The 14,627-nt window shown below is 30.1% G+C and overlaps 1 protein-coding gene across 6 annotated transcripts in view; it reads right to left on the bottom strand.

Annotated features, from left to right (window-relative positions):
• The window catches only part of LOC111676996 (mitogen-activated protein kinase-binding protein 1), a 286,290-nt gene that overhangs the window by 37,718 nt on the left and 233,945 nt on the right, over positions 1-14,627 (bottom strand). The window lies entirely within an intron of this gene.

The following is a 14,627-nucleotide window of genomic DNA, read 5'->3' as shown; positions in this document are numbered from 1 at the left end:
TAGAAAAATTGGAATGAAACATCCCAAAAAATTCTGTTAATGACATATTCCTTGGCTATTTAATCTTCACAAATGTATGCGACTGGGAACACATTTCTACTTTATAGTGTCAGAAGTCTGAAAAACAAAGATGCCGAAATGGAGACTTGCTATATGTGAATAACTGGCTTGCTAGCCTCAATCCTTGGTGATGTTTTTCAACTAAAGACGAGCTAGAAATGATCCTAAGGAACATGCTTCACAAGCCATACTTCCATTTATAGTCGCGCAGTTAGAATGGACTTTGTTGTAGCTACACGGTCACTTTTCTGAGGGGATTCTGTTGTCTTTACGTCAACAGCACCGAACATATCTGAAAAATTGCTTTCACTGTCTATCCGGCCTTAAACCAACATTTTCATTCCGTGACACTTTTATTCGACTTGAGATGTTTGAAATAGGCGTATTCAGGTGTGGCAAGGATTGCCCTTACCCTTAATTAACTCTATCCCAACATCGTTAAATTCAAAACATTTATCCCTACAGGAGCCTTTTCTCTAAGTATTATATGTTGTCTTTAGACAACAGAAACGAATCTATATCGATACACTGATTTCACCGAAAATCAAACCTTAAATCAACGATCACTTCCCGCGAAGACAGGAACGCCAAGGGAACCTCATCAATAACCGTTACATCAGACAAATCCTCTATATTTTATTCAATTGACATCAACATATTCACAACATTTAGCCCTACATGCACTTGTTCTCTGAGGGTTATACAGGAACAAACTTATCCCGAAAAATTGATTTAACCGAAAATCAAACTTTAAATCAACGATCTCTTACCCGCGAAGAGAGCCACCCCAAGGAAACTTCATCAATAACCGTCACATCGTACAAATCCTCTGAAGATTATATGTTGTATTCACGACAACAGCGACCAACCTATCCCTATGAATTGATTTCACCGAAAATCGAACTTTGAATCTTTGAACAATCTCTACTCGCGATTTGTGTTCAACAACCATCACCACGTGTACCCCAAGGGGACCTCAACAATAACCGTCACTAGACAAATCCGAATATCTATACTGCGGTTTACCGGTTCCATAAATCAAATTATTTATGGAACCGGTTCAAAGTTCCGGTGGACTAGAGGTACTGGTAGCACCTTATTTTTACCTTACTGCACTAACATCAAAGTAAGAACGTTCCACTAAGAACGTTTAAGAGAGACTTTGACCAGAGAAAATTCGGGATACACTACCCGTTTTTGAACAATCAGTGCAGACTGAAATCGCGTTGTAGGGTCCCAAATACAACTACGACGATTTCACTCTGCACTGATTGTTCAAAAACGGGTAGTGTATGCGGAATTTTCTACGGTCAAAGTCTCATGGTCTCTCTTGTTGCTATTTTGATTCAGAAAGTAGTATCTTAGATTGCTGCAAGTCGTAGATAGTTTGTCTGCTGACGCAAATGTAATTGTTTATGATCTTATTTTGGTGCATCCGACTCTTTGGGTCCAAAAGTTGATTTAGCAAGAGAACATACAAAGGCTGATACTTCTAGCTTCAATTCCAGGCTGTCCTGAGGCCATGAGCTAATTGCGCCCGTATTATAAAGACAAGAAAGACTTGGTAGCTCTTCTATTTGACTAGTGAACCATATATTAGGATAGGTGTTACCGTAAAAGTTGACAATCAACAACTTTTCCAAAATTCGCTAAACTATTTGGATTCATGGCAGTACTTCTATCAGATGTGTGATCTATAGATCCTAATAGGTTTTAGTACTAAAGTTCATAATAAGGGATTTTTGCAAGAAGAGAATTTACAAAACTGTACCATTTCCTAATGTTGGCCGAAATTTTGGGCTCAGAAATCGTCGGATAAAAAGTACCAATTAAGTTTCGACTTGACAAGTTTCCCTTACTTTTCATCATACAAAAAGAAATTAACAATTAGCAAATGATCTGATGTCATCCAACTATAATTTATATACAACTTTTAAAATCTTAAATGCAAAATACAAAAAATACTCTTAAAATCTTAATTATTTTATTTATTATTAATTAAATCCTATTAAAAGTTTTTAAGAAAAAAAGTGCTCACATATAATGATACTTTTATTAATGTATATTATGAAAGCTTAAATTTTATACTGCTGCGCATTTTTCAGATTAATTTGTTTTCAAACAAATTGTTGGAGTAATTTGTTGTGTTGTCATTTTGCTAAATAAAATAAATTAACACACCTGTGTTTTCTGCATTGACAATGTGCCCGTCAATATGAGATTTAATTGAAAGCATTATTCATTTTAGTAGATGCAATAAAAATAATCATTTTAATAGCAAAATAATTACAAATAGAAAATTCAATTATCAATATTTAGCAGAATAGTTATGAGAAAGAATGTTTTTTATTCACTTCAAAATTCATTATTAAATACTTATTATTTTCCTCTTAATTGTTATATTAAACTTGACTTTGAAAAATATAAATCTAACAAAGTCATTTCTTTTACAAAATACTTGCAGTTTACAATGCGTAAAATCTTCATTGAAAAAAAATAAAACATTTAACACAAAAAAATAAAACAAAAATGTTTAAAGTACATTGAAAGAAAATCTACCATTTAAAATATCATGTTACAAGAAGTGTTGGAAAATATATTTAATTAATGTTTTTTTAAACACACAAAGTATATGTTACTAGCAACAAAATATTAATACTATAATACAACACATGATATAAATCTGAATTTTTAAGATTTTTTTCTGCTGCTGCTGCTTTTCAAAGTCATGCAATGGAAAATATTGTTTTGTTAAAATAATTTCTAAATTATAAATTTAAATTTAATACAGATGGATTATGTTAAATATAGACATTAGGGAAGACTTTTTTTCGTTTTTTTGTTGAAAGTTACAAAACTGGAACGGTGGGGGTTATCGAAAGATTTTAAAATATTTTCTATATATTTCAGCCTTAATGAAAGGTTCAAAAATATTCCTGAAGCCAAAAAATATACATAAGGAACTGGGGTCAAGTATAAAATATTTATTTATGTGCCTTATTCCAGAGAGAGACTCGTTCGAGACTATCCTAAGAAACATGCTAGTGATAATTTTTGTTAAAGGCGGATATCGTATAACCACTACGTGCCGCCCAAAGGGAACCTCATCAATGACTGCCACTAGACAAATCCGAATCCCTATCCAGTGGTCCATCGATTACCGTGAATTAAGTGATATCCCCACTTCATCTTCCGACAGACTGGAGGTACTGGTAGCACTTGGTTTTACCTTGATTGCATTAACATCAAGGTGAGGACTTTCCACTAAGAACGTACAAGGGTCCGATAGAGGCCTAGGTATGTTTCTTCAGGTCCCAAGGGCACCTCATCAATGACCGTCAGTAGACAAATTCGTATCTCTATACACCGGTTCTCGCACCTTGATATCTATATATCTATATATCTATATATCTATATATCTATATATCTATCTATCTATCTATCTATCTATCTATCTATCTATCTATCTATCTATCTATCTATCTATCTATCTATCTATCTATCTATCTATCTATCTATCTATCTATCTATCTATCTATCTATCTATCTATCTATCTATCTATCTATCTATCTATCTATCTATCTATCTATCTATCTATCTATCTATCTATCTATCTATCTATCTAAATAACTAACTAAATTGTTACATCTCGTTCTTAGTTATGTCTGGACCACTCTTGTTTTCCGTGGCAGAAGTAAACCTAATGCATTACGGTTACAGACTTCCAAGTACAACATTCATGCGGTGTCGAGGGCTGATTTAATGGGTCCTGACTGACATGCCCCTAGGGGACATTGGTTTTTAGCAATGTTAACGGTATGTAGTAGTCTTTTAAGTAATAATGACAGTCTCAAAAGCTGATCAGCTAACATAAAATTGTGTCAAGATCTGAATCTATACACTCTTATATTATTTCGTTTTTTAGTTTTTTAAACAAATGTTATCAGGTTATTAAAAATGATTATTTGATTAGTAATAAATTTTGTAAACACTGCCATAAATTTTCATTAATCAAATATTTTTTATTAAATAAAAAATTGCATAATTTTTTAGATTATTTTTTGCATTTTAAAATTAACTATTAAATTATGAGAAATTTTTATAGGTTTCTTTCTTGATTTTAAAAATTATTTACATTAATTATGTGTTACACCCGAAAAATTTTGCTTATTAAAATTTATAGTTTTTTAATTAACATATAATCATATAGACCTTGATTTCATTAACAAAAACTTAAAACACTCACATAAATTCTTTAAACATTGAATTAAAAAATAAAAAATTTTAAATAAATAATATTTTCATGGTTTATTTATGAGGCATACAACAATACCATAACAAATATATAACAAACGAAAAAATATTTAAATTCTTTAAAATTTAAATTTTATCTTGTTTACTTTGAAGTTGACACCTGTCAAAAAGTTTTTTTTTCGGTTAGAAAAAAAATAACAATACAAAAAAGTCAAATATTTGTTTTTTTTATGAAGTTGTTTTGGTTGTACAAAAATTTTTTAAAATTGAAATCAGTTTTTACAACCTACATACTGTGGCACACAGGCAGTTATTCTCAACAAAATTTACTTACACTTGATTTGCCATCAGCAAGAATGACTAAATCAAAGAGTTGTTATATTCAGTTGAGTTTGCATGTATGACTTTAAATATTTGAAAATTTGATTTGGATTTATTTATTTGAAAAATTCTCATATAAAAGTTTTGTTAAATTTTAAATACCTGTCTTTAGTTGGGGAAAAAAATTTAAAACAAACAGCAGTTTTTTTTGAAACTGCAGACATGTTGGCAGCATCCGCTGTTGTCATTGTATCTATTAAATTGTATTTTTTTCCAACACAAATATTTTTTTCTGTCTAGTTTTTCTTAACTTTACTTTGATGGATTAACATTCGATTTAGTTTGTTACAAACAACAATTTTAATCGTTTTAATGTGGGTTTAATTTGCTTTAAAATTGCCGGTTTTTTATCTTATTCTTTGTTCCATTTGCAACAATGTTTTTAACTTGAAGTATTTCAAGAAGTTTTTTGTGTTTTTTTTGAGAATAATTATAATTATTTTAATTGTTGGTTTAAGTCAAAATGTAGACCGTCATATTGTATCAACCTCTTTTTCTTCGAATTTGATTGTGGGTATTTAAGTGTTAAAAACATGATTGATTAGTCTGTGTGATCAATGATAACTGAAATTTTAAAGTTCTTTTTGTATTTAAGGGGGAATTGAAGGATAAATAAAGTTTTTTTTTGGCGGATATAACCAATTTTATAAAGAGCTTATGAAAGGATTAATCGTTAAACGAACTGGTATGTTAAGTTCACATTTATAGATTTTAGATCCCCAGCAGTTCGACAAAATGTCAATGCATACGAAAAAGACAGTCGTCACTTTAGTGTCCCCTTTGTAAGCGGGAGCGGAGACAGTCGTCTCTTTACTGTCCTCAAGTAACCTAGAAAGTACCTAAAAGTTGTTTTTTGTTGTTCTTCCGAAAGTAGTTATTTTACCCATCTTTTGTAGAAATGCTTATTACTTTCTACTAATATGCCACCATCTGGTGGACTTAAATTTATATCTTTTTGTCAATCGTCACATTATTGTCCCATAGTATTCTGGAGAGTAGACACTTGAAATTTTTAAATTTTAGTTCCATTAATATCATACCACCTGGCTGATTTCAATTCGTATGTCTTTGTCTTTCGTCAAAGTCGTTACTTTAGTGCCCCCTTTGTAAGCGAGAGCGGAGGCAATCGTCTCTTTACTGTCTTTTTCTAGGGTGTAGAGTGACGATCGACTTCCTCGTAGGACAAGCCCATGTTAAAATGGTCGGTCACCTGGATAGTCAGGTGGCTAGGGGCCACCACAAGTGGAAGGTTAAGTAGTCAGTTCGGGACTATCCCGTGGAACTGCTGGGTCAGTATAATCTGAAATATCATCATGAATAGTGTATAAAGCATGTGTTATATATTGAAAAAATTTCGTAGTTACTACGAAATGCTTCGTGTTTTCGTACCAAGAAAAAGGATTTAAAAAATATTTCCTTTTATATACGGCATTTTCGTTAATACTACAAAAAATATAAGCGAAAAGTTTGGTAGATAATACGAAATGCTTCGTGGGTATGATTTAATAATATTTCGTTATATATAAGACAGTTTCGTTAATGTTGCCAAAAATATGGTTACGTAATTTTTTTGTAAAGTTAAGCCTGCATTATTTTCAGTGTAGAATGATGCTTGAACGAGGCATATGAATTAAAACAATGAATCGTGTAGCAAACCTACAGACTCTTTTGCATACAAAAAACATGTCCGGTTAACCCGCTCGTGGTATTATCGGACCTTATTTCTTCAGGGTTATAGTCAATGAAGATTTTTACCGCATCATAATGAAAAATATTTTATATTTCAATTAGGGATTACATAGATTCGTGTAAGTTGTACTCTACAGATCCTGCAATCGACTATTATTTGTAATCAAAATTAGGTGATAACTTGATTTCAAGAAAAATAAGTGGTCACTAGATTATGATGATAAACTAGGAACAATTGACGTCTTGGAACGTCTTGGATAGTAAACTATCCTGGAAACAAAGTATTATTGCCAACGACTTGCTGGGAATAGGAATAAAATGAGGAATAAAACTTTTTAATGGAAAGCACTAACTAAGAACTCAAACTGACTGTATCTAAAAGAATTTTTGAGGAGACCTGACCGACAGACTTGCTAAGCTACGTATATACGGTTGTAAGATGTTGCAACTTTGACAGACAAATATTCAGAATATGTATAAAATGTAACAGACATCTTACAACCGTGAGTTTTTATTGTCAGATATGAGAATTTTAGCCATCTGACAATAGAATCAGAAATCTTGCAAAAAGACTTGATCTCAGTGCTTAGTTTTACTTTTACACATATCACGAAGGAACAACCTAAATATCTTACCTAAGGGTTCTTTTTTTTAAGTTTCGTTTATATCTCTGATATTTATGCATTGATTTTTTCTCTTTAAAACATCCCGAAGTTATATTGGTTTATCAAAAAATGATTTTCAATAGACAGCAAGACGGACATCTCTAAATTAATTTTAGATATTTTTGGACTGTTATTTCCCGTTTCAAACATCACGAAGATATCTTCATTCTTCCAAAAACGGATTTTGATAAACAAACGGACAGACAGACAGACAGACAGACAGACGAATAACTCTAACTCAACATCACTTTCTACAAGGATTCAACACACAAACTCTAACTCAACATCACTATCTACAAGGATTCAACACACAAACTAAATAGTAGAAATTACAAACTAAATGACAAAATCATTTATATCAAAATTAGTCTACCATGTTTCATGAGGATCAGTCACAATTTAAGAAAATAATTGTCGATAAATCTTGTTAAAAATTTTCTGCATTGCGATGATATTTGGAATAAAATACTGATTCCAAATTGCTAATCTCACGTTTAAATTCTAAAGAGCTTGATTCACAATTGAAACAGGACCCAATAAAGGTTATTGTTCTAAAATCTTTCTGATCTCGATAAAATAACTATCGATGTATAATAAATAAATAATTAATACCAAATGTATCAAATCATAAAGAGAGGCTTGTGAAATTAATCTTCAGTTTATGACTTATTTTTGGAAAGTTATGCAGAGAGGGGCAAAACCGTTAGAAAAGTACTGAAATTGATACAATCCGTTGTCAATAGCTTATAACGTTTGTTAACATTTAGACAATGTGTATGAAAATTTAGATGTCGACAACGAATTGTTGCAATTTTGTCAACGTTGCGTTGTCTGACAACATAGTGTTTTCGTACATATGTTTATACTTTGATGACAATGGATGTTATTGAAAAATTACAAACACTTTGGTATCAATTTGATACCAGACGTGTATAATTTAAAACCGTCTTTTTCCCTCTGTGTAAATTTATGCTGAATATTTTCATTGTTGCTGTAAGTAAAATTTAATACTTATCAACATATAATTCAATATTAAAATCATTTTAAAGCACAATCATTTAGAAAATCTCAAACTCAAAGTTCATAAACCTAGTTCAAAACCTTTTTGCCTTTGTAGATATATGTTTACCTTCTCTAGCGTTTAAATCTTTTCAAAATAATAATATTGCAGACAAAATAATCTTATTGCTGAGCTGTTTATACAAATTTCAGTTATAATTCTTAAACATTTGTTTTAAAACAAAATGAAAAAAGTGAACAAAAAACTGCTAAAGATACAAAAATATTTAAAAGAAATAAAAGAACAAGTGCTTAATATTCTAAAAACGCAGCAAATGTTTCTTCTTATGTATGTAAAAAAAACATTTCATTTCTTCTTATTTAATAACTTCTTCATGCCACAACAAGTTGAAATAAATAAATATATTCATGTTTCTTTGAGTATTTTTTAGTCTATGTGGCAGATTGCTTGAATTGCTAAGACGCTGGGTAATGAATGGACTGACGGAATGACTGGTTGGCATAACATGCCCAGCCATGGCATATGTGTTGTGTCAACTAAACAATTCAAACAGTCATCCAACTAAACAACCAACCAACCAAGCAAACAACCATTAATGCCGGTTGCCTTTTCTTTCTTTCTGCTGGCATGCGGTTTGAATAGATTTTTTTATAATTTCTATCAAAATAAAATAAAAAACAAACATTTTCTTAAGATACATTTTTATATTTATTCCTCATAATCACGTATTTTACATATGGTTTGAAAATACAAACATACTTTTAAAATAAGCTAAAACAAAATCTAAGCTAAAAAAGTGTTGGTGTGTTTTATTTTAAAATACAAAACATTTTAGAATACAAAATGAACTTCAAACCATTTCGTTAACAATTTGTAACTAAAGTTCAGTTTAGATAGAAACCGAAAGAAAATCACTTAAAAGTCATGATCATAGGCGTGGCTGTAATATAGTGAAAGGTGGGAGCAGAGGAGATAGAATAACAGAATAGAAATAAAATTTTTAAATTTAACAGATTGCATGACAATATAATATAATTAATTTTTTCTGTTTTGTAATTAAAAAAACATTTAATGCAAAAAAAAGTTAATTTGTCACACCTTTTAATTAAAAAAAAAAGAAATTTCATTTTTCTTTCTATACATGAAAATTGTTTTAAATAATCTGTACACTTGTTTGAATAATAAAATCTCAAAAAAGGTAAAATGTGTTTTGCAATTTAATCCAACACGCCCATTTTTAATTGACGTCACATGTGATCATATATGGAATTTATTTAGGCCTGGTTTTGACATGTTAATTAAACTCGTCAAACTCATACCATCATTATCTGTTCAGCAACACTTTCAAGCACCGAATTGGGACGCTATCATTCAAAATTTTAATATCCCAAAACATTCAATATTGTTTAACCAATTACAACCACTTGGTTAAACTACATACTCGATCACTTAAGATCGTCGTTCAAGTGATCTGCTGTTTCTTACTTGAATTAAGAAAAACTTGAGATTTAGCGAGGATAGTTTTTATGTTCTTTTGATCTAAAATGGAACAATCCGAAACTTTTCTTAAATTTGACAACATCCAGTGGTGACACATTTTTAGAATGTTTAGATCAAGCAATATGCTATTTCAGTCTGTGCTCGTGTATAGCAGATTTTCAAAAAGTATTGAACCGATGTTTTATCAAAATTACTAGTGCACGACTTTCCAAATGATCCCAAATTAAGTTAGTGTGTTATGGACCAATATTTTTAGAATTTTACATCTAGAGTGAATAATTTCTTAGAATAAATACATAATTTTTCTAGAATTTTATGTAAATACCATGATTTTTAAATGATTTGTAGATAATTAATTTTTTTTGGGTAAGAAATGGGGTCTAGGGTAAACTATGAACCGATCCCAATGGATTTTATAAAGATTGATTTAGATTTGATTCACATATCATCTCTATACGGAGTTTTTTTTTTAAAGTAAGAAATCAACATTTTAGTAATTTTCTTAAGGGGATCTTAAATAGGGGCTAAACTGAAATACGGTCCTATGTTCGCCATACTCGAGGTAATATAAGCTAACCTAAGCAGAATTAATTCAAAAATGCTGCATAGTTAATATACATAGTTATGGCATTTTGAACTGTAATTCGAGGGTTTATTTGAAGATGGTCTAGGTGTAATCAAGGACTAATATTACAAGGGTCAATTATTGACCGATTCTCGTAAGACTCGATAGAGAGCTCATAAAAAACTTACCTATGTGGAATTCTAGTGCTATACTCGAACATTCTAGCCAGTAGTAAGCGTTAAAGTATTTTTTTTAGTAGGCTAGGGTTAATTTTGGACTGATCTCCATAAAATTGGGTAAAGAGATTTTTGGTCTTAAGAAACTTACTTATATGGATATCAGCGCTAAACTCGTATTTTGAAGTCAGTAATGTAAAGGTAAAAGTGTTAAAATCATTTTTTAAGGGGTACGGTCAATTATGGACCGACCCTCATAAAATTTGGTAGAGAGAATTTGATTCATATAAGATCTATTTATGTCGAATTAAGCTGTTTTTCGGGGGGGCCATTTGTATGGGGCTATGTGAAAACGTGGAGCGATATTGTCCATTTTCAATACCAAACAATATTCGTGGAAATTTTTAACTTTCTAGCTAGAGTCCGAACGGAAAAAGCTAGAAAGTTAAAATTTTCAACAGACAGACATGGCTAGATGGTCTTAGAATTCAATAAGCACCCAGAAAATATATATATTTTTGTGGGTCTAGGACCAATATTTCGATGTATTACAAACGGAATGTCAAAATCAACACTCCCTCCATTTTTTTTGATGGTAGGTATAAAAGAAACTAGTGCTCAAAAGGGTCGTTAGCATTTTGCTAACGGTATTACTTTACATTATCTTCCTGTAGTTCTGGAAGGAATTATGGGTAACTTTTTATTTCGGAATTTCAAGTAGGCAAAATGCCCCGGCCATATAAATAATAAGTATTAAAATTAGCATATCTCTAAAACTTTTGGAATCCAAAAATTTTATATTAACAATTCTGTCATTCATGCAGGGGTGGTACCTTTAATATAATAAGAGTCCTAAAATTTTGTCGAACACACTTTAGTATCAACGTAAATATTTAAGCCAAATAGTGCGGACTAAAAATAGGGGGCGTGGCAGCTCCCACATGAATTAAATACAAAAATTCCGTGTATCGGGGATACCATTACACATAGATTTCTCTAAATTTTTGTGGGCAACATGAACTCTATGTCTGGAATTTTGCGGGAAATGGTCCACCTAGTAATAGGGGCGTGGCATCTACCATATGAATTGAATATAAACAAAAATTCATATATCAAAGTAACTCTAGGAGCTAGAATCGTGAATTTTTGCACAAACAACTCTGACATACATGCAAATATTTGGATAACATATAGAGTGATTAGAAATGGGAGCGTGTCGCATCCCATATGAATTAAATTTAAAAAATCGAATTTCTGGGAAACTTTTAAAGATAGAATCCTCAAGTTTTTATGGGAAAACATTAATCCAAATGAAAATTTTAGGCAAAACATGGCAGGATAAACTAGATCCATTATTAATATTCAAATTAGTTGTTTAAATATTTCTATTAACTTTTTTAGTAAATATCTAAACAATTTAGTCATCTACGCTTCTGTCTTGATAAGCAATGATTTTGTATTAAATGAAACTGAATTTTTGTCGTTTCATTTCTCTAATTCTATAAAAAAATATATTGCTGTTCATTGTACTTTATACCGAGCATGGCAGTATTAAGTCTAATAATAATAAAAAAATATAATGTAGAAAAAAAAAACATAAAAACAACTATGACTTCATTTTTATAAAAATAAATAAACAAATAAATATTTACTTGGACTTAACTCTTTCACGTATACGGAGCACCGATGTCCCAAGATTTTTTTTGCATTTTTCTCAATTTTTTTTCTAGAGAAAATTATTTTTTAGAATTTCATGACACTTCATGCTAAAAAGGATAATATCCTGCGTTATCCTTCAAAACACTTTTTTCTAATTTTTCATCAAAACTAAACAATATACGTCAAAATAAAGTGTGTGATGAAATCATATCCATAAAAAGTCCAACGGTTTAGCTTTGTGCTTGAAAGGGTTAATAATAATTTAAGAAATACTTTTAAATTCTATTTTTTATAATTTGTGGTTTATCGATTAAAAAAATTAATCTGCACCATGAGCAAGTTGGAGAATGTAGAATATTTAATGAATGATTTCATTTACGAGTTAAGCGGAATTTGTAAATATTCAAAAAAAAAAATTAATTTAGTTTTAAACTGTTTCTAATGAGCCGCCTTAAAATTATAGTATTATTTTATTTTTATTATTATTTATTTATTAATTTCTAACAAATTAAGTTTAAAAATTGTAGTTGTTTTGAAAACAGTTTTTATTTTATTTTTTGTTTTTGTTTTGCTTGATTTGTTTTAGGTTTTTATATGAGAGGTCTGTTGATAATAAAATAAAATTTGCATAAAATTATAATAAATTTCAAATAAATATGTATTTTTTAACAAATTAAATAACAAAGTTGCTAACAAATACGAGTATATTTAAAGATTTAAACGTGCATTTTGTTTTTGTGCTGATGTTTTTGACATACAAAAATATTGGTTGTTCTACACCTACCTTAAGGTATACTAATCGGCTAAGAATCACTTTTGCAGGTCGATTTAGCTATGGCCATCTGTCCTTCTGTCCGTCTGTCTATCCGTCCGCCGGCCCATTTGTCTGTCTGTATATCCATATAATCTTTGTGAGAACTCCACAGAACGTAATCAGAGGAAAATATTACATACACTTCTTTTGACCCAAGGACATATCATATAATGGTTAAAAATGGTTTATTGTTTCGCCTTGCCCCCGTACCAACGTACCCCCCGAATAGGGCTTTTATTCGTCTGTCGGTTCATTTGTCTGTCTGTATATCCATATAATGTTTGTGAGAACTCCACAGAACGTAATCAGAGGAAAATATTACATACACCTCTTTTGACCCAAGGACATATCCTATAATGGCTAAAAACGGTTTATTGTTTCGCCTTGCCCCCGAATAGGGCTTTTTATCTTAGATCTAGTATATCTATAAAAATCTTATTTTACTACAAGCAAAGCTTATTTTGATACAAGTCTACATGATTACAGTAAGTTTTCGTAATGATCGGCCATCATTTGACCTTAGCCCTTATATGAAGGTCACCCACTACCCCTCTTTTCGACAATCTCTTTTTTTTAACAACAAATTGTTAAAATATTACTGAATTTAGGTTAAAAAATTAACTAAATGCTTAATAATTTAAAAGTAATCCAAATTTTTACACAATCAGTGATGAGAGGGTATACTATGGTCGATCATGCCCGACTATATATTCTCACTTGATTTGTTCTTCTATTTAACTTCTTCTACTAGATGTTTGTTGACAAATTATGTATCGATGATTTCCTGTATCAGCGTGACTTTTTCAAAGATTTGGTATTTTTAAAATTTAAAAATGTGTGATTTTTTACATCTGTATAAGCTATCAAAGACATTAACCTTTAATTTTTTCAAATTTTAAAGTTAATAAGTATTTATGGCGCTAAATATGATAATTTAAAACTAAGTTATAAATATTATAGAAATGAAAATCTTAGACCTGTAGTATAATCGATTAATATAGTTATCAACAGTTTATATTTGAATTTTTTTTACAGAAAATTTTTATATGAAAGTCTCTGGACTTCGAATTTCTCCTTTAAAAATCTAAATGTTTTCAATACCAATAACTAATTTGCGTATCGATTGTCTTACAAATTTGTAAGTGGGTTAAAAGACCTCTAGAGACACCGTTTCACAATAAGTTTAATATGCTTTGCCATATGTCATGATGCGCAACATTAAAAATTCCCTATGACGTGACTCAAATAAAATAAATAATTATGAAAACTTACAATTTTTTTAGTACCAAAGTTAAATATTTATTTAGAAAAAAAAACAAAAAGACATACCTGCAAAGAAACAGAACAAAATAATAAATATTTTATTAATTTATTTGCTTACTGTCAAAAAAGCTATTTAAACATAAATGATTTCAGAACTTAATGACTAAAAAACACTGCCTTAGATAAGGTTCATATTTCTTTATTTTATAGTAACAGAAACCCACTTTCTGTTCTATAAAAAAATAAATAAATTTTGTTATAAATGTAACTTTTGTTTTATATCAAATTTAACAATTTCTTTTAATTTTGTTTGACAATCGTTTTCAAACAAAACTTAACTGTTGAAAAAAAATTTTTTGAAAAGAAAATACCATTGAGTCATGTTTAGTGACAGTAACTGTTAAACATATGAATAAATATTTAAATATCTTTAAATGTAAAAGAAATAAATTAAAATGCAAATAGGCAAAACTCTTTTTTTTTAAATACATAAATCTTTTATACATTTCGCCAGAAAAACAAAAACTTTACACACACAGTTGCAGTTATTAAAGCAGATGAGACAGACCTGCATAGGGT

The sequence above is a fragment of the Lucilia cuprina genome, chromosome 2 (assembly GCF_022045245.1).
Source record: "Lucilia cuprina isolate Lc7/37 chromosome 2, ASM2204524v1, whole genome shotgun sequence".
NCBI classification, from domain to species: domain Eukaryota; kingdom Metazoa; phylum Arthropoda; class Insecta; order Diptera; family Calliphoridae; genus Lucilia; species Lucilia cuprina.
This window is presented reverse-complemented; position numbering and strand designations above follow the sequence as displayed.